Here is a 21,277-nt window from a genome sequence, read left to right on the forward strand (position 1 = left end):
TCCTGTGAAATATACCAGGGAGACTAGATTTGGTTTTCTGGGGGAGTAAATGGCTACAGTTTACTGAGCACTTAACTATGTGCTGTGCTCCATAGTAGGCAAATTACATACTATCTTTAATCCTTATAACCACTCTTTATGGTGGAGATTATCCTTTAAAAACTTTTTTTTTAAATGGATAATACTTATAATGATGGTATTAATCAAAATTTATTGAGGACTTCTTATGTGCTAAGGACTGTGCTAAGTTCTTCACATAGGATATTTTTTAAAAACTGTCAACAAGCCTCTGATTATTCTCATTTTATAGAGAGAGGTGAAATTCAAGGCCACATCTAGAAAGTGGTGGAGCAGAATTTCAACCCAGTCCCTTCAACACCATGGTCTGTGCTAATTCACTGTGTCCAGACATCTCTATCATCACATTTTAGTGGACCCTGGATTTCATCCATTCTGAGTATGGCAGCCCCAAACCCTGAAAAGCTAGTGTGTGAAACCAACATCTTTAATTTGCTTCCATTAACACTCTGACATATGTTACCCATAGCTTGGTGTCTACCCGTCCCTCCCCTGTACCCACATGCATGATGGTAGGAACCATCTGCCAGGAAGCCAGGGGCAGGAGACAGATGGCCTTTCAACGCCCCGTCCCTGGAGATCAGCCTGCCGCCGTCATTCCTTCTCTTCGCCTTCTGAGCCCCCATTCTGTGCCTGCTGTCAGGAGCCCTTGAGGCTTTTCCTCTTTGGCTATCAGAAGAGACTTGGGTGGAATTAGAGCCCAGGGGCCTCAGGGTGTCTTGATGATCAGATGATAGGACCTAAATGAGCCTGGAAACTTCCCATTGGGCTTCTTCATTGGTGGGTTATGTTAGGTAAGGGGGCAGTGAAGAAAAGGGTGATGAATCAGGTGTATGGGAGGAGCTGAAACCATTGTGCTGGTTGGGGGATTCAGGCACAGGTAGCTGACGCTCCTTCTGTCTCCCTGGAGTGCAGAATCAGCATTCTGAAGGAAAGTGATCACACCTACAGGGTGGATTAGGGCTGTCATTGCTAATGGGGTCCCTGGTTTTCAGCTTTTACCAGGATTGCCTTAAAATGTAGTTCCCATCTGCCTCTGAATTCACACCGTTCTAAAGGCTTCTACAGTGTTAGAATCGTATCTTTTGTCTTGGATTTCAGGTTTTCCTTTTATGGAGCTTATTTCCCTGAATACTCAGAGCAGACGTGAACAAACTTTATCTATAGAGGGCCAGATAGTACATATTTTAGGCTTTGGTTACCGCTGGGAATACTCTACTCTGCTGTTGTAGTATGAAAGGAGCCATAGGAATAAATAAGTGAACGGGTGTGGCTGTATTCCAATAAATATTATTTACAAAAATAGGCTTTGGGCCAGATTTGGGCTGAAGTTTGCCCTCCTAACAGGCAGATGAGGATATGTATAAGCCTATGCACAGACTGAACCCTACCTGTTCCAAGTCATTTTCGATCTCGTTGAACCCGACATTGTGGTGAATATGAGCAGACATCACGTGAGGCTTCACGGCATCATTGCTTATTTAGCTGCCTCCTCTCTTGATTGCCTTGCTGGTAATTTGATTTCAGCTTCTGTTGAAGGCCTCCAGTGCTCACTGAGGTGGGGTGGGGGAGGGGGGGGATGACAGCAGCATTTCAGTGTTTTTTTAAGGAGCATTATTGCTAGTCCACCTCTTCATTTTGAAGCACCCTTCCCTTGGTGTGTCAAAGTCAGTGTGGTTTAGGGCCTGACTTCTCAAAGTGTGACCAGTGACCAGCAGCAGCGGTGTACCCTGGGAGCTGGTTAGGAATGCAGACTCTTAGGCCCCACCCTAGATCCAGTGAGTCAGAGGCTGCATGTTAACAAGACCCCCAGGTGAGTTGTATCCCTATGAAAGTTTGAGAAGTGCAGGTTTAGCGTATTCCAATATGGAGGACAGAAAGAGCATTTTAAAAAAGCCTTTTGTCTTTACCTTTTTTACATTGAAAGTATAATAATGCAACTTTATAGCTAGGAAGGTAGTTTTGTGTCTTTTCAGAAATCTTATAAGAGTCATAATTGATTGTTATTTTCCTGGTAGAAAGGGAATAGTGTAAAAAGTGGTCAGCTAGTTAGAAAACACTAAACTAAACCTGATGGTTTCTGCCACCCTTTGCAAGCATGGCTAGGCAAATCCCTTGATCTCTTTGTGCCTTACTTTTTCGTATTTAATAGGAGGTATCTGTGACAGGTAACCTTCAAGCTCTTACCAGTTGAAGTGTTCTTTTTCTATCTTTTTCAGGCTGTGTGTTTTGATCCTCTCCCTCTACCCGCTGCCATCTCAGGGAGGATATTTTCATTCCCCATTCTCCCATATGATTCCCCACCCACATCCCACTTTTGGCTGTTGGTCTGTAATTTCATCCCAGCTGGCTGGGGTCACGGGTGCAATCTAAAATGCATTATGAAGTAGTTTGGGGGAGTTACAGATGATGGAGGTTTGTTCAGCAGCAAAGTCCTACTTATCCTCCAGATCCAAAGTTATAGTTTTGATGACTTAATTAGGGTAGGCTTTTTATTTAAATAAAATAATGGCTGGAGAGATGCATATCATTGAGTTGGAAGCGTGAAAAGCGGGAATTGAATAGGAAAAGTCTATTCTCTCAGTTGCTAGAAACGTGGCACAGCCGGCAGCCTGGAAATCCTGATGATTCTGGACCTGCCCCTTTTTCAAAGCCTGTCCCCCTCCCCGCAATCTCCTCAGGGAGTACAGAGGTCTTTGAACAGCTCTCTCAGCCTGGAAGTTCTTACTGCTTTTTCCTTCACAAAGCCTGGTGTCCCAGTGGTCAGGAGCCTGTCCGTCACTCCAGACATCTGCAGAGCCTTAGGTGTTCTGCCCGGGCAGCTGGTTCCTGCAGTGTGAGCTAGCAGGGTAATCTTTCTTTCCATGTCCAGAGGCACAGATGGTTTTTTAAGTGATGTTTCTCTATTTAGAGATGGTGCCAGAGCCTTTTTTGTGCCCCATGTCTTGAATTAGTCCCTGCAGGGATGGGGACTAATTTAAGAAGCAGGTTGATGTCATAGAGTATCTTTTGGGCAACTAGACTTGAGTATCAGTTCTTTCTTGGCCATTTGCTAGACTTGTGCCCTTGAAAGTTTCCTTCCCTTCCTGGGCTTCAGTGTCTATACTTATAAACCGGTAGTAGTAGATAAGATACTTTCTAAGATTTCCTCTGCCTTTAGAAGCCTTGAAGAGGGAATTCAGTCAATAGGATGGTGATGACAAAGAGGATATATTTTAGCACCTGACTTTGTATAAATGTCACTGCCCAAGGGATAAATGGCATAGGAGACATAGGTTGGGTGTCAGGAAGTGTTTTCTTCTCTTTGGACCTTGGCCTCACCCTGTTGATGGGGAGAAAGATTGAACACTATTGGTGCGATGCTTTGTGTGGAAGTCTTCCCTGACCTAGCCGGCCTACCTCAGTGGGATCTTTTTAGCTTTTGACAAAGACAGAACTGGTGTGGTTTGAAATTTGCTCCTGTCTTTCTAGCCATGTGGGCTATTCACCTCTCTAAACCTCATTTACCTCACCAACAAACTGAAAATGAAGCCTGCTTTATTATTTCTTATTTTAATGAGACTATGTTTATAAGTTCAGTTTTCCTTTCCTTTCTCTTTTGTTTGTGTTTATTCCTTACCTTTGATTTCAAGAAAAAACCATTTATGAATGTCAAGACATAACACTGCTTTAAGTTAATAAAGAGAACTCAATTCATCAGAGACTGTGATTAGGAATCCTGCTTTCTTTCTTATGTAAAACAGAATTAGCTCTTAATATACTAAGCCAGCCCAACACTCTTATTCCCTAAGTTTATTGCTGTGGTGTAGCAAAATCTTTTCTTAAAATTCCATTTACCTTGGGCTAGTATTATCAGATAAAATATATAGAGTGTTTTCTGATTAATTTTACTTCACCTTGACTAGTTAGTTTTTTTCTCTGACTCTTGATTTTTTTCCTTCTGCTGTGCTTGTTTAGCTTGCCGAATCTCAGTCTATGAAGACAGAAGAACATATCCTTCAGTCCCCAAAGTTCACTCATGGCCTGTCAGTTACAGCATGTCAGTCCTCCCTGCTGTGCCCAGACCGAGGCCAATCTGCATTCTGCCACTGCAGATTCATATTGCTGGTTCTAGAATTTCATAAAAATGGAAGCATATATAGCATGCTTTTTTTGGTGTGGTTAGCTTCTTTCACTTAGCTTTTTTGAGATTTACCTGAGTTATACGTATTGGTAGTTTGGTTCTTTTTATTGCTGAGAAACATCCCATTGTGTGAGTTTGTCATCATCTGTCTATGCATGTGCTTGGTTTTCCCGTTGAACTGCCTCGGCATCTTTGCCAAAAATCAGTTAGCCATTTTTTATGTGTAGGCTTATTTCTGGACTTTGTTCTGCTTTGCTAATCTTTCCTAACACCAATACCTCACTGTATTGATTGTTGTTGCTTTGTAGTAAGCATTTAAACAAGGTTTTTCTATCTCCCCATGAATTTTTTTGGCGGGGTGGGGGGCAACTGGCCTGTACAGGCATCCAAACCCATGACCTTGGTGTTTTAAGGCTGCACCCTAACCAAGTGAGCTAACTGGCCAGCCATAACCATGACATTTTAATACCACGGATATACTGTATATACTGTGTACTGTAAGTATACCCATGTTTTTTTTACATACAAACAGTAAGACTATTTTTTTGCCCCCCAACAATCAGCTTTCTTCCTTCTTGGAGGAGATACCATCCCTGTTGAGGATGTGAGGTTACATACTTAGCTGTGGAATTATGGCATCCTGTGATAAGCGTCTGATTAACTTTTTAAGAAACTATCAAACTGTTGTTCAAAATAGTTGTATCATTTTACATTCCTATCAGCTGTGTAATCAGAGTTCCAGTTCCTCTATATCCTAGCCAACGCTTGGAATGGTCTGGGTTTTTTTTAATGTTTTTTTTTTTTTTTTTAACAGCCTTTTAATAGCTACATAGTGACATCTCATTGTGGTTTTAATTTTCATTTCCCTAATAACAAATGATGATGAGCATCTTTTCATGTTCTTGTTTGTCACGAGTACATCTTTTTTGGTGAAGTCTCTGTTCAGATCCTTTGCTCATTTAAAAAAATTGGGTTATTTGTCTTAGTATTGATGTATATGAGTTTTAAAAAAAATGTTCAATACAAGTTCTTTGTTGGATATATGTTTTGCAAATGTTTTCTCCCAATCTGTGGCTTGCTGTTTCATTTCTGTAGAAGTATCTATTGAAGAGCAAATGTTCTTAATTTTAATGAAGTATAATTTATTGAGGTTTTTCTTTCATAGTTGTGTTTTTTGTGTCTTATTTGAGAAATCTTTGCCAAATTTCATAGTTTTAGCTTTTACGTGTAGGACTGTGGTCCAATTCAAGTTAATTACTACGTATGGCACAAGGTAAAGGCTGGGTTTCCTTTTAAAAAATATATGTATGACTATCCAATAGTTCTAGCACCATTTTTTTGAAAAGATTATCTATTCTTTCCCATTGAGTTACCTTGGTGCCTCTGCTGAACTTCAACCAAGCATAGATGTATAAGTCTATTTCATGTGTCATCAGTCTTTTTCTTAAAGGTAGATAGTAAATATTTTAGATTTGTAGGCTCTGTTGCAACTTTTCAGCTCTGCTGTTACATTTTCGAAGCAGCCATAAACAATGCATATACAATTGGATGTAGCAGTGTTTCAATAAAATTTTATTTACGAAAATAGGTGGCTGACCCCTGGTCTATTCCTAGATTCTCTATTCTAGGATTCTCCAGTTTTTAGCTTTATGTCAATACTACACTGTCTTTATTACAGTCAGTTTACAGTAAGTTTTGAAAGCAGGTAATGTAAGTGTTCTAACTGTTTTTCAGTGGTTTTTTTTCTTTTTTTTTCTTTAAAGATGACCGGTAAGGGGATCTTAACCCTTGACTTGGTGTTGTCAGCACCACGCTCACCCAGTGAGCTAAACGGCCATCCCTATATGGGATCCGATCCTGCGGCCTTGGTGTTATCAGCACCACACTCTCCCGAGTGAGCCACGGGCTGGCCCTTCCAGTATTATTTTGGCTGTTCCAAGTTCTCTGCATTTCTGTGTAAATTTTAGAATCAGCCTGTCAGTGCCTACAAAAATGTCTGCTGGGATTTTGGTTGGGATTACATTGAATTTATAAATCACTATCTGAACAATATTAATTCTTGTGGTCCATGAACACAAGATCTCTCTCCATTTATTTAGGTCTTTTTAAATGTCTCTCAACAGTGTTTTGTAGTTTTCAGGGTGCAGGCCTTGCTCCTGATCTGTCCAATTTATTCAGCTTTCAGAGTCAGTGCTGAGACTGAGTGAGGATTGTCACAGGTTCTGTTGAGATGCTGGAGAGTGATAAGTAGAGACCTTATTTGCTTTTTCATTTTAGATTCAAATTAATATTGATTAAGTGTCCCTGAGTCAGAGGCTTTTATGTACAGACTTGGTAGGCACATATAACTGTTTTTATCTCCACATTATAGATTAGGGAATTGGATATCAAAGAAGTTTAGTGACTGGTATGCAGTATCATCCAGTCATTCAAATAATGGTCATTTCAATTATAAAAGAATTTTAGATGTAGTCCAGCTGAGAGAAACTTTCCAACCAGACAGTACCTAAAACCATACTGCTTTTTCTGAGATTTCTTAGATCAAGCTTTAAGCAGACCATTTAGATTATCTGCAGAGGCCTGTGGAAATATTTGGAAGAGTATGCAATGAAGAGTCTGGACTATAACCCTATAAGGGAAAATATGCAAGTGCCTTTCTCAAGTATCAGCTACTTTGCTCTGATGCCTCGCAAGCTCTGTCTCCCTCAAACACACGCCTAAATATCCGCATGCAGAAAAGGACCCTGAACAGGTAGTGATTAACTTGCTGGAGAAATTAGTCTTTTGCCACTCTTTTGTGCATCTTCTAAGAATATAACAAAAGATGTAGTTACTAACTATGAGAGGACAGTCCATGGTATTTTTCTCTGCGGTTTTCTCTCTAAAACGAACCTCACAAATTTTGTCAGTTAATGGAGAACCAGAAACACATAAGTGAATTAATTCACCAAACATATACTGAGTGTTCATCATGATCTCACTTCCACGTCAGGCATCATGCTGGACATTCCAAGTAGAGAGAAGTCAGACGGTGGTCCCTGCCTTCAAACTGTCTGCTGAGTAGGGGGGAGATACACAGTAAACCCCTCATTACAGTGTAGTATGGGAGGCAGTGATGATGGCGGGCCAGCGGAGGTGGTGACTCAGCTGAATCCTGAAGGGCATGTCACTGAGAGACTGCCAAGTGAGAGGTTGTGGTACTGTCCTGTGTATGTTAGGGACAGGACGATGCCCAGGGCTAAGCACCCCAGGCAGAGAACAGCTGCGCGTGCAGAGGCTGTGGGCAGAGGCAAGCCTGGAGTGTGACGCTGTGTTGCTCACAAGAGCTGAGGTGTGAAGCACAGGCAGGAGTGGTGAGATATGGAGCTGGAGAAATAAGCAGGGGCTGGGTTCATTAAGATTCTGCTGTAAGGTATGGGAGTAACAGAGGAGAAGAGGGCAATTTCCTGAAAAGCAGGTTGGTCTTAGGGCCCAGCCATAGTTCAGAAACTGTTTCTTCATTGGAGCCTCAGAACTAGCATATTCCGTGAGAGGGGTGAGATGAGGTTTAATGAAACCAGTTCTCCAGTATGCTGTCTTTGTTTACGAAAGGGTCTGTCCATCAAACCGGCTTTGGGATAGAGTCAGCAGCATCAAGAGCAGACATGTGGTGGACCAAGAATTAGCCTTTGCTCCTCAGAAGTTTAGGGAATTCCCTGCATGTATGAGTTCTGTGCCAGGCATGGAGGAGGATATGAGTCTGTAATTCATATTCTTTATTCTTCAGGAACTCACACTTTATTTTTGTATAGTCTCATTGATCCATCTTTTTGCATCTGATTTTGAGTCATAGTTAGAGTATCTTTTCCCATGCCCAAGTATAAAGGAATTCATCTACTGTTTCTATTCTGGGACTTGAATTGTTGTTGTTGTTGTTGTTTAAATATTTAGATTCTCAAATATCTGTGGAATTTTTATGACATGATGTAAGATATGTATTTAGTTGTATCTTTTTTCATCAAAGGGCTACCGTTCGGGCTACTAATGCCAATTATTAAGACAACCATCTTTTCCATTGATTTTGAGACAGTGCCTTTATCATATGCTCTGTTTCCTTATGTATTTGGGTCTATTTCTGGACTTTCTGTTCTGTTCACTTGCTCTGACAGGGAATTTATGTGCGAGTAACACAGTTTTAATGATAGAACCTTTGTACTGTGTTTTAATAGATTTAAGAGCTAGTCTCTCTTCATTGTTCTTAGACATCCCTGCATTTTTTTTTCCCATATGAACCTTAGACTCAACTTGTTTAGCTCCAGAAATAAAACAAAATTTATTGGTATATTTATTGGGATTGCTTAAATATATTTAACTTGGGGAGAATTGACGTCTCTTTGATGTTAAGTTGTCCTGTCCAAAAGCAAGGGACACCTTTCCATTTGTTCAAATTTATTTCTCTTTCCAGAATGTTTTAAGTTTTCCTTTTGTAAGTTTTGCATATTCTCTGCTAAGTTATTTTAAGTATTTTACTTTTTTATTGCTTTATAAATGGGATCTTGTCTTCCATTATATTTTCAAGCTGTTTATTGTTTGATAGAAAATAAAATGCAAAAAAGCTGTAGTTTTTATATCTTCTGCTACTTTACTAATTTTTAAAATTTGTACTAGTTTTATTATTGATCTCTTGGGTTTTCCAGGTATACTTTTACATGAGCTGCACATAGAGATAATGATTTTTTTCATTCTTAACTTTCTAATTGTTTTCCCTTTTCTAATTGCATTGGCTGATACTTCCAATACAATATTAAAAGTAGTAGAGGAAGTAGGCCTCCTTGATATGTTTCCTTGACTTGAATCTCTGAAGTGTTTCCTCATTCAGTAAGGTGCTGGATTTTTTGTGTGTTTTTTAAAAATCTTACTACATGTACTTTATCAAGTTAAGTCTCTATCAACTCCAATTTTATTGACTTTTTAAAAATTTTAATTTATCAGTATACAGTGTAGTTGATTTTCGTGTCCCTTTACCAATTCCTCCTTTTCCTCCCTCCCTCTTCTCCCCACCCCCGTCAACATCATATCTGTTCACCTGTCGTAACAAGTTCAAGGAATTGTTCTGATTGTTGTTTCTTCCCCCCCCTTTTCTTTGTATATTTATTTATTTATTTATTCTTATTAGCTTCCACAAATAAGTGAGAACATGTGGTGTTTGTCTTTCTGTGCCTAGCTTATTTCACTTAATATAATTTTCTCTAAGTCCATCCATGTTGCTGCAAATGGTAGTATTTCATTTTTTATATAGCAGAGTAGTATTCCATTGTGATATACCACATTTTCCTTATCCACTCATCCAATGATGGGCATTTAGGCTGGTTCCAACTATTGGAAGAGCTGCACTGCAATAAACACTGGAGTACAGGTATCCCTTCGACATGATGATTTCCATTCCTCTGGGTATATACCCAGCAGTGGAATAGCTGGGTCATATGGTAGATCTATCTGTAATTGTTTGAGGAACCTCCAAACCATTTTCCATAAAGGCTTTACCATTTTGCAGTCCCACCAACGGTGTAGGAGGTTTCCTTTTTCTCCACATCCTTGTCAGCATTTATCCTTCTCAGTCTTAGATATTAGCCATCCTGAATGGAGTGAGATGGTATCTCAAAGTGGTTTTGATTTGCATTTCCCAAATGCTGAGTGGTGTTGAGCATTTCTTCATGTGTCTATTGGCCATTTGTATGTCTTCCTTTGAGAAATGCCTATTCAGCTCCTTTGCCCACTTTTTAATTGGGTTACTTGTTTTTTTGTTAAGTTGTTTGAGTTCCTTGTATGTTCTGGTTATTAATCCTTTGTCATATGTATATTTTGCAAATATTTTCTCCCACTCTGTTGGTTGTCTTTTTGCTCTGTTAGTTGTTTCTTTTGCTGTGCAGAAGCTTTTTAGTTTGATATAATCCCATTTGTTTATTTTTCCTTTGGTTGACTGTGCTTTTGGGGTCATACTCATAAAGTCTGTACCCAATCCTACTTCCTGGAGTGTTTCCCCTATGTTTTCTTTAAGGAGTTTTATAGTTTCAGGATGTATATTTAATTCTTTAATCCATTTTGAGTTGGTATATAGTGAGAGGTATGGGTCTAGTTTTATTCTCCTACATGTGAATGTCCAGTTTTCCCAGCACCATTTACTGAAGAGGCAGTCTCTTCCCTAGTGTGTAGTCTTGGTGCCTTTTGTCAAAGATCAGATGGCTGGAGTCAGGAATGAGTACTTAAATTTTGCTGAAGGCCTTTTCTTGATCTGTGGAGGGAATCATATGATCTTATTATTATTATATTTACTAATACAGTGAATTGTATTAATAGATTTTCTAATATTGAATCACTGTTGCTTTCCTGGAATGACTCTCATTTGGTAATAGAGTAGTATTAATGTATTGTGTTGATTTCTGTTTGCTAATATTTTACTAAGGATTTTTGCATTGATATAAGTAAGAATGGTCTTTGGTTTTCTTTTTTGTGCTATCTACTAGGTTTAGGCATTATTTTTATACTTGCTTCAAAAAAAGGAAGAATTTGTAAACTTTCTATATATTTCTATCCTCTGGAACAATTTATGTAATAGCCTTGGTAAGAATTCTCCTGTAAAACCATCTGGGTCTGGTGCTGTTTTTGTGAGGATAATTCTTTGACGATTCTCTCTGCTTCTTTTATGGAAATTGGTCTGTGTAAGCTTTCTAAAACAATTTGGTAAATTGTATTTTTTATGTGAAATTATCTGTTTCATCTAGTTTCAAATGTATTCCCACAGAGTTGCACAGAACAGTCTTTCCTGACTTTTCTTATTGGGTGGTGGTGGGTAAGTATTTAAGGACTTCTTAGTTTGGGGAGGTAAGAAGTATGTAGGTAGTGTTCACTTACTGCATTCATGGATTCCAAGTCTTAAAGTGAATTTCTGGTAAAGTGAACATGTACTAAAGATAACGATAAAGCTGCCATTGATGAAATGCTTGGCTTATTATGCATGTTAGTTCATTAATCCTCATTACAGTACTGAGATACATAATAATCTTTTTATTTTAAGGATGAGATAATTTTGGGGAGTTACTAACTTACCCAAGGTCACACAGCTAGGAAGAAACAGAGCTGGCATTTCAATCCAGGTTAGTGTGACCTCAAGCTTGGCTTTCTAAGGAAGGGTAGATGACTAGGGCCCGATGAGTGTCATTGGCAGAAAAGATTCTGAGAAGGAGGGATCAACGTGGATAGGAAGATCAGGGACCTCTTTACCCAGAGTTGGATGTGAGCTGTGCTCTAGAGTATTGGCAGAATTCAGAGGGGCGGGGAGGAGTCAGGAGTCAGGAAGGTGAGAGAGAGAGAGAGAGAGAGAGAGAGAGTGTGTGTGTGTGTGTATGTGTGTGTGTGTGTGTCTGTGTGTGTGACTGGCAGTGGATTGATAACTGGCGCTCAGAGGACCACAAACTCAGAGGGCCCAGTGATGGCTGGCAGCTGGTATGGACAGGAGAGGAAGATCAAAGGGCATTAGGAATTAGGAAGAAGCAGGTACTGTTTTCTTTTCTTTTTTTTCAGTTTAGACTAGATAATAGGAAGTCACCCAGGTCTAGGTTCTGAGTATTTCTGCAGGAGACTAGGTTAGAAGTTTGAAGGGGAGAGCTGTATGGGAAGGATCTCAGTAAAAATATAAATAAAAAGACCACCAGCAACTGTCTTGTTTGTACCAAGGCAGTTGACTGTAATTCGGAATGCGTATAGTAATAGGTGTTTTACCCATGTTTACAGTTTGAAGACTGAAGGGAACTTGGATAAGGCAACATCTGCAAAGTATGTCACGTATTACGTGCTGAGTGACATAAATCTGTAAAACGTTCCTTGCCTTTTTCTGAAAATGAAGCAGGACGTCAGTTGTATTTTCTCAAAGCCAGTGGGAGTGGACACTTCTTGTGTCTGTGGATAACTGGGGTTTTTATTTGTTCACAGAGATGACCGAGTCTCCTCATTCTGTGGCCACGTGTGAGGAAGGTGTTCAGTGTGGAGCAGGGAGCTGCTGACTTGGAGGTTGGGCCTCCTGGCTCCCAGCTCTGGCCCTTTCACCAAATACTGTGTGACCTCAGCAGGTCACTTTTCTGGGCCTCAGTTTCCTCACTTGTGAAATAAAGGCATTAGACTCCAGGGTCCCTTCTAGTTTTCAAATGTATGATTTAGGGATTAAGTTAAAGAAAATTCCTTTAAAGTGGGTTTTGGGTTCCACAAACCATAACCCATTCCTTTTGTTTTGTTGAAGTAAATTCACTCACTGCCTTGCCCAAGCCAGCGGATTTGCTTTACATAGTAAAGGGGTTGATTACTTAGGAAGCATGTTTGCTGTGTTGAATTCTTTGTTTTCTGTACTCTCTAGTCGTTAGACATAGTTGAGTAAGAGAGAGCAGAATTGATTAGTCCAAAGAAGGCTTTTGCTAGGGAGAAGGGAGTTTTGCTTTTCAAATGCACAAAATATATCCAGAAATGTCTCCAGGTAATTTCCTTGGTGCCTTGGAAATAATGAATTCTATGGCCAAATCTTGTCTTTAGTGTGGGCATTTGGAGCAAAGTATTTTCCTGGAAGTTAGTGACTTACTCCTGTGACCTTGACTCCAGTCTATGTTCAGTGACTTTGCCATTCCATCCAGAACAGGGCAGCAGATGTCATGGCCTGGGTGTTACACAAAGGAGGGACCTCAGTGTAGCTGTGGCCCTTCTCAGGTGGCTGCCTTGGGCCAGTCACTTTACCTTTCTAAATCCCATTTCTGTCTCTGTAATATTTCAAAGGTAATAGACTGTGAAGATCAAATGAGGTAAAATACATAACAGTATTTTACATATTAGGATGTAACTGGTTGTTACAGAGGTACTTCAAAAAGTTTGTGGAAAAGTAGAATTGAAAGATAATACAAATCTATCCATGAACTTTTTGAAGAACACTCATGTTCTGTATACAAAACCCTCTGGCCAGTATTCAGGCCTGTGCCCTCGAGTAAGTCTCTTCAATTCTCTGAGCCTCAATTTTCCCATCAGTAAATTGAGGGAGTTGGATGAATTATCTACACTCGCTCTTCTAATTTGAAGATTCTGTTTTTTAATAAGAACTGTTAGTAACATAGTGATGTAAAGCACAATTTGAGTAACTACCTTGGAGGATATAATTGTGTAATAGCCTGTTCTCGGTTGTGGGAGCTGGGTTATTTGAATGCAACCTATGAGGAATGTAACCTACAAGGAATTAACATTCTCTTCCACTGTGACCAAAATTTAGTCAGTATTATGATGTAGAAAGTAATGGCATTAAAATCAAGCACACCTAGTTCTGCTTGCCATTCTGGCTCTTATTTTGAATTTGTAACCTTAACCAAGAATGTAACCTTTCTTAGTCCTAATTTCTCCATCTGTAAAAATGGTGAAAATAATGCCTATCTCTAAGGGTTATTGTGAAGATTAGTTGTAATGTGTATAAGGCACTTAGCATATTGCTTGGTACATGGTAAATACTTAATGGTAGCTGGAATTATCTATGAAATATCCATTAGGATCTTCAGAAGCTACAATACTTAATGGGGGAGAACAGGAAAATCTGTATTGTAAAGGGAGATTTGGCTGGAAGAACTAGAGGAATTCAGGGCACATGCGAGTTTTACGTGGACCCTGGAGAAGCAGCCCCTTCTCCCGATAGGAGAGAGCCTGTGTCAGGTGTGGACAATGTGGGTGATGGAGAGAAGTCCTGGGTAGCACATGGAGAAGGCCACTGTCAGAATACATTTGTGGAAACCAAATCTAAATGTTGGGACTCCTGCTTGATTGGCCCATCTTCCAGAGAGCCTGGCTTGCAGCTGGTCAGAGAGCGCAATGGCTCTGGAGGGTGGAGGGGACATGTGGGCTTCCCATGCTTACTGCATGTCCTGCAGGCTTGAGCAGTACGAAGCCACTCCTGGCCTAAGCATACGTATCTCATGAGAGGCTTATTTCGAGGAACATTTCCAGAGTGCTTGTTGGTTGTTACCTTTAGATCTTAAGGGAAAAGGCATGTTTGTATTAAAAGTTTAAACTGAAAATTGGTTGCAAGAACTCCTTCCTTTCTTGCTTTGGTGTCCAAATGAGCTTCTTGTACATCATGTTGAATAGGCGTGTGAGTTTGTGCTCATTCTTCCAGCATGCATGTACCACATACTTGGTTTGTGCTGGATACCATTAGGCATACAGTGATGTATAGGAAACTGTACCTGCACTGGGCACTGGTGGTCCAGCGGGGGAGGTAGGCAGCTCAGCAAGTAATTATAATACTCTGTGATGCACTGTGTAGACTGCAATAACATTTATTAGTCATCTTCCTAATTTTTTCTAACACTAGCATTCTTCATTTTATTTTACCCTGCTATTTCCCTTTAAAAAAAAAAAAATGGACGCAGCAACTCACCAGGCTAGGGTTATTTCAGAAAACAGTCTGTTTTATTATTATCATGAAATGGTCATAGCAGGGCCTTTGGAGTCAGGCCCGAGTTCAGATTCTTACTCTGTTAGGTTCTAGCCCTGTGGCTATAAACAGATCACTGACTGGAGGGGCTTTGTCGCTCATTTGCTTGGTAGCCTTAGGCAACCTCTCTATGCCTCAGTTTCCTCACCTCACTAGCTCAGGGTTGTTGTTATGAGCAAATGAATTCACACATGTAAAGGACTTAGAACCGTGCCTGGCACTTGTAATTGCTATGTAAATATTTGTTTAAAGAGAAGTAAGCAAACACACAAAACATTGGCACCAGCTGCTTGTTCCTCTGCTGTACGTGGGGATGATAGTGTCTTCGCAGCATTACTGTGAGAACAAAATGGAATATCACATGTAGATGGCTAGCACAATTCCTCTCACATAATAGGTTTTCAGAAAATGTTAATTCTTTTGCTTTATAAGTCATTCATCAAACATATCTGCACATATCTTCTATGTGCTTTGTACTGCTAGGCTGCCGTAAGGTATTGGGACATAAGCAAAGCATGAAACCTACTCTTAGCTATTTTGAGGGGAAAAAATGACAAAAATCAAATAAGATTTAAGGTTACTAAGTATCCAATTATTAGTACAGCTGCTGAAAGATGAATAAATTTGGGTAGTTAAGGAAGGCTTTGAGGATGACCCGACTGGGGATGTTTAATTAGAGAAGGCTGGGAGAATGAGGATGTAAGTTCAAGTATTTGAAAGGACTGTCTATGCAAAACATGGTTTATTTAGTCTGCGAAGATCCTAGAGAGGAGGGACTTTTCAAACAATCACGACTCTCTGATAGTGGGATGTTTTGCATTTTGAGGTGCTAAGAGCTGTGTTTTGATAGTCTTTTGGTTGCGATTTCAGGTGAACAGAAAACTACATAGGTTAGCTTAATAAGAGTGAACAGCCAGTGCAACCCCTGCCTACATTTTTTTTTAATTAAACTTTTTTTTTCATTGTAACATAGTTGATTGTACATATCTGTGGGGTACAGAGTATGTGTAATATGTGGTGCTTGAATTGGGATAATTAGTATATTCAACAATATACAATGTAATCACTTTTTGTGCCCCTTAACCAATTCCTCCCTTACCCACCCCCCACCGCTGGTAACCTCAGTTCTGTTCTGTCCTTTTGACAGTTCAGTATTATTGTGATTGTTGTATCTTTCTCTCTTGAAATGTGTTTGTTTGTTTTTTAGTTCCCACTTATGAGTGAGGACATGCGGTATTTCTCTTTCTGTGCCTGGCTTATTTCACTTAACATGATTTTCTCTAGGTTCATCCAGGTTGCTGCAAATAGCAGTATTTCATTATTTTTTTTATGGCAGAGTAGTATTCCATCGTGTAAATATACCACATTTTCCTTATTCAGTCGCCTAATGATGGACTTTTAGGTTGGATCCAACTCTTGGCTATTGTAAATAAAGCTGTGGAGTGCAGGTATCCATTTGACATGATGATTTCCATTCCTTTGGGTATACACCCAGCAGGGGAATTGTGGGATTGTACGACAGTTCTATCTGTAGTTGTTTAAGGAATCTCCTACCATTTTCCAATTTAAAAATGGGCAAAGGAGCCCAATAGGCATTTCTCAAAGGAAGATATACAAATGGCAAACAGACACATGAAAAAATGCTGAACATCACTTAGATCAGTGAAATGCAAATCAAAACCACACTGCGATATCATCTCACCCTGGTTAGACTGGCCAGTATGAAAAAGATAATAACAAATGCTGGTGAGGAAGCAAAGAAAGGTGAACCCTCAAACACTGTTGGTGGGACTGTAAATTGGTGCAGCCATTATGGAATACTTGAAATGATTTCAGTTTTTTAAAATGTGTTGGGGCTTGATTTGTGACCTAACATGTGGTCTGTCCTGGAGAATATTCAGTGTGCTGATGAGAAGAATGTATATTCAGTGGTTGTTGGATGAAATGTTCTGTAGGTATCTTCCAAGTCCAATTGGTATAAATTGTGGTTTAAATCCTGTGTTTCTCTGCTGATTTGTTGCCTAGATAACCTGTCCAATGTTGAGAGAGGGGTTTTCAGGTTGCCAGCTATTATCATATTTGGGTCTATCTCTTTCCTTAGGTCTAATAGTGTTTGCTTTATATATCTGGGTGCTCTGATATTGGGTGCATATATATTTATGATTGATCATCTTGCTGCATAGGTCCCTTTGTTATTACATAGTGGCCTTCTTTGTCTCTTTTTATAGTTTTTGGTTTAAAGTCTATTTTATCCAATGTAAGAATAGCTACTCCTGCTTGTTTTTGATTTTCTCTTGAGTGGTATATTTTTTCCCATCCCTTCACTCTTAGTCTGTGAGTGTCTTTTACAGTGGAGGTGAGTCTCTTATATATAGCATATAGTTGGGTCTAGCTTTTTAATCCAATCAGCCAATCTGAGTCTTTTCAATGGGGAATTTAATCCGTTTACATTTAGGGTGGTTACAGAAAGTAATTCACACTAAGGTATTGTCTTCTGACATTTTATTGGCTTTTATTTGGATGTTTTAAATATTTTTTGTTTCTTTTACTTTTATTGTTTGTATTCAGAGTTTCTTGGTTTTTGGATGTGGTAAGATACAGTTTCTTCCTCTTTCTCATTTGCATTTTTGTTCTACCAGTATGTTTTGTTCTTATGTGGTCATGGAAGTGGTTGTTGTTTTTTGGATTCCAGATTCAGGACTCCCTTGAGGATTTCTTGTAGGGCTGGTCATGTGGTGGTAAACTCGTATAGTTTTTGTTTGTGTGGGAAATAAACTATTTCTCCTTCATTTCTGATGGATATCCTTGCTGGGTATAGTATTCTTGGCTGGCAGTTTTTTTTCTTTTAGTATTTTAAATATATCATCCCATTCTCCTCTATCTTGTAGGGTTTCTGTTGAAAAGTCTGCTGTCTGATGGGGTGACTTGACCCTTTCTCTTGCTGCTTTTAGGATTCTCTCTTTGTCTTTGAGTTTTGCCAGTTTGATTATAATGTGCCTTGGAGAGGACCTTTTTGGATTGAATCTATTTGGGAATCTTTGAGCCTCCTGAATCTGAAGGTCCATATCTCTCCATGTACCTGGGAAGTTTTCCACTATTATTTCACTGAATATGTTTTCAATGCTTTTCCTTTCAGGAATACCCTTCACTCAGATGTTTGTATTTTTAAGGTTGTATGCTATCTCTCTTAGATTTTCTTCTCTTTTTGTCTGCCTGAGTTATTTCCAAGAGATTGTCTTCAAGATCAGAAATTCTTTCTTCTGCTTGCTCTAGACTGCTGCTTATGCTCTCATTTGTGTTTATTTCTTTGAAAGACTCCTTCAGTTCCATGAGTTCTGCTAAATTCTTTTTTAAAGTATTAATCTCTTTGTAGATTTCCTCTTCATATTCTGGATAGTTTTGCTCAGTTCATTGTGTCATTTAACTGCATCATCTTGCATCTAAATGAGTTTCTTCCTGATTTTTATTTAGAATTCCTTTTCAGTCATTTCAAAGTTTTCCTGCTCTATGATCCCCGCCTACTTTGAACTCATTTGCTATTTTTCTGCTCACCTACCCCAAATTATGAGAACTCTGGTAGTTATAAAAGTGTGGCTTTAGTTATGATCTTCCATCCTGGAGGATGCTGTAGACTTACAGAATAGAAGGTTTGGAAAGAATTGCATAGAACAGTGGCTCTCAAACTTTTTTGCTTAGGCTTTTTTGCACGAATTATTTTCATTATGCTTTCCTCAGTCAAGGTGCATGACATATCACTGGCAAAAAATAAGTGTTTGGTGAATGAATGAACTAAGAAGTTAAAGTGATTGCATACATCAGTGGTTCTGAAACTCTTTGGTCTCAAAATATATTTTGAAGACCCCAAAGAGTTGTTATTTGTGTGGATGTATCTGTAGGTATTTATCATATTAGAATTTATAACTGGCAAATTAAGTTATTTATTTATTAAAATATCAATAAACTTATTATATGTTAACATAAATACAGTAGTCCCCCCTGTCTACATATCCATAGTGAATGTGTTTCATGACCCTCTAGTAGATGCCTGAAACTGTGGATAGTACTGAACCCTATATTTACTGTTTTTTCCTATGCGTACATATCTTTGAAAAAGTTTAATTTATAAATTAGGCATAGTAAGAGATTAACAACAACTAATCATAAATAAAACAATTATAACAATATACTGTATAAAAGTTATGTGAATGTGGTCTTTCTTTCTCAAAATATATTAATGTGCTGTCCTCCCCCTCCTTCTTGTGATGATATGAGATGATACAATGCCTTTGTGATAAGATGAAGGGAGGGAGGTGAATGAGGTAGGCATGTGAGGTACTGTGAGGCTGCTGTTGTACTTCTAATGGTACGTCAGAGGGAGGGCCATCTGCTACCGCGATCCTGGCTCATTGAGCCATGGCAATGTCAGGAGCAGACAATGCTGATGACGAACAGTGAGGGCAGGAGTTAGCATATACAACGTGGATATGCTGGATGAGGGATGATTCATGTCCTGGGCAGGATTTCATCACACCACTCAGAACAGTGTGCAGCTTAAAACTTAAGAAATATTATTTTCTGGAATTTTTCATTTAATATTTTTGGGTTGTGGTTGACTGAGGGTAAATGAAACTGCGGAAGCAAATCTGTGGATAAGGGGTGACTGCTGGAATATATATTTATGAAATGTAACTGTGTTTACCAAGATAAGATAGTCAGAAGTGCAGCATTGTTTTATATTTTTGGTCTCAAAATATATTTCAAAAGCCCAAAAGAGCTTTTATTTGTGTGGATATATATTTATCATATTATTAGCAAATGGCTTAGTGGGAGATATCTGGATTCTCACATCTACTTCTTCATTCAGACTGTTGTAAGATGTTGTTCTGGTGTAAGCACATGAAGAATATCTGGCCTCACAAAGATACGTAGCTGGGAAAGAGAAGAGTTTGGCTGTTCAGAAAATTGTCATTATTCTTCTTTGATACTATACCAAAACTTGACAAGAGGCAGTTTCCTAACAATTAGCTGCAATGTGGAGTCTAAAACTGTTCCATCCACTGTCATATGGGAATATTTCAGATTATTTTGCACTTCAGGTAGGCTCTTTTGCACATGTGTGATTTTATAACCTCATGGTTAGGGCCGGCCTGTGGCTCACTCGGGAGAGTGCGGTGCTGGTATAACCTCATGGTTCACTGAGTTGTGCCTATCTTCCAAGTGCCAACATATTTATTACACTATATGATATCAAAAAAATCGTGTTTCTTAATGTCATTCCTGATCTCATTAGGGAAGTCTCTTAAGTATTGGGAGGCTGTCAAGCTCATATAGTGGTGGATGCAAGTTTTCCAGAATTCTTATTTTCCCTTGAAAGCTCAAATTTTATTATTGGCAACAAATGCTGTCAGCTGTTACCTTGAAGTGGTAAGCTTGCTTTGTTATTTTTGAGAACAAGTCTGCCAGATACTCAACTTTAAGTAATTGCTGTTTGCCTGTCATTCATTCTTTCAAGTAAAGGCCAGGCTATATGAAAAAGTGGCTTGAGGTAGCAGCAGCTAAACTGTTGTGTGAGTGAGTCTCCTTTAGACAGCCATGGCAGCACTCTGTCTATAGAAGTGCTTCAGGTGGGCTTTCTGTTCATCGCACAGCATGTTGAAAAAGGCATATCCTCAAGGGTCGAGATGTAATAAAAGCAACCATTTTTATTGCTTCATCAAGGGCACTCACTCTTTAAGTAATAGTGGCTTCTTTTTTTTTCACTTTGAGCATTCGATGAAGGCTATGGTAACCACAAATATACTTTACTGTCACTGCTTTGTGTGCTAAGATGCTTGCAGTTTTCTCTTCGCATGTACAGCATTAGTGCAGGAAAAAGGCAATTAATGTCTTAGGATTATGAAAATAATTTGGACCTTGTCGATTCCCTGAAAGGGGTTTGGAGTTCCCCAGAGATTTGCATCATCATTTACAAATTGCTGACATAAGTCAGTGTTCTAGTCTTGTGGATATCAGAGGAAAATTCTGCCATAATCCTAGAAGGTAGGATTTCCTGACATGGTAGGAAGTCAGCACCTGAACTGACATTTTATGTTCTCCTTGGCATCTCACATCCTTTGTTGTAACTGAATGAACATGCTCACTGCCATTCTGCGGGTGGAGCCAGCCCTACAAAAGCAGACAGTTGATTGCTGTGTTTCTGAAACCATGCCCTAGTGGTTATTTGAAAACTATTTGGCATTTTAAACTCCTATCTCTGTCCTGACGTTGAAATTTAATATCATGTAATTGACACCAAACGATGATGTCAGGCTTTTGGGTCATGACACCATCTGTTGGCAGCTGGCTTTGGAGCTCCTCCTAGTTGACTTTTGCTTCCTCAAAGCAACAGTGAAGGAGCAGTTCATTTCTTAAGATGATGCACGAATCTCTTAGTTGACCTGGTTTCAGCAAACTTACTTTTCATGTTAGAATGCTGTATTCAGCAATCGAGCTAAAGATGAAATGCTTTGAGTAAAACTTGGCATTCATATTCTGACATTTGCAAATCAGTGGGCTAATAGTACCCTTTCTCTCTCTCCTCTGTT

General features: G+C 39.2%; 1 protein-coding gene across 3 annotated transcripts in view; it reads left to right on the top strand.

The window, feature by feature from the left end:
* The window catches only part of AFAP1 (actin filament associated protein 1), a 175,535-nt gene that overhangs the window by 50,426 nt on the left and 103,832 nt on the right, over positions 1–21,277 (top strand). The gene's annotated exons all lie outside the window — the stretch shown is intronic.

Source organism: Cynocephalus volans, chromosome 9 (assembly GCF_027409185.1).
Source record: "Cynocephalus volans isolate mCynVol1 chromosome 9, mCynVol1.pri, whole genome shotgun sequence".
Classification (NCBI taxonomy): Eukaryota; Metazoa; Chordata; class Mammalia; order Dermoptera; family Cynocephalidae; genus Cynocephalus; species Cynocephalus volans.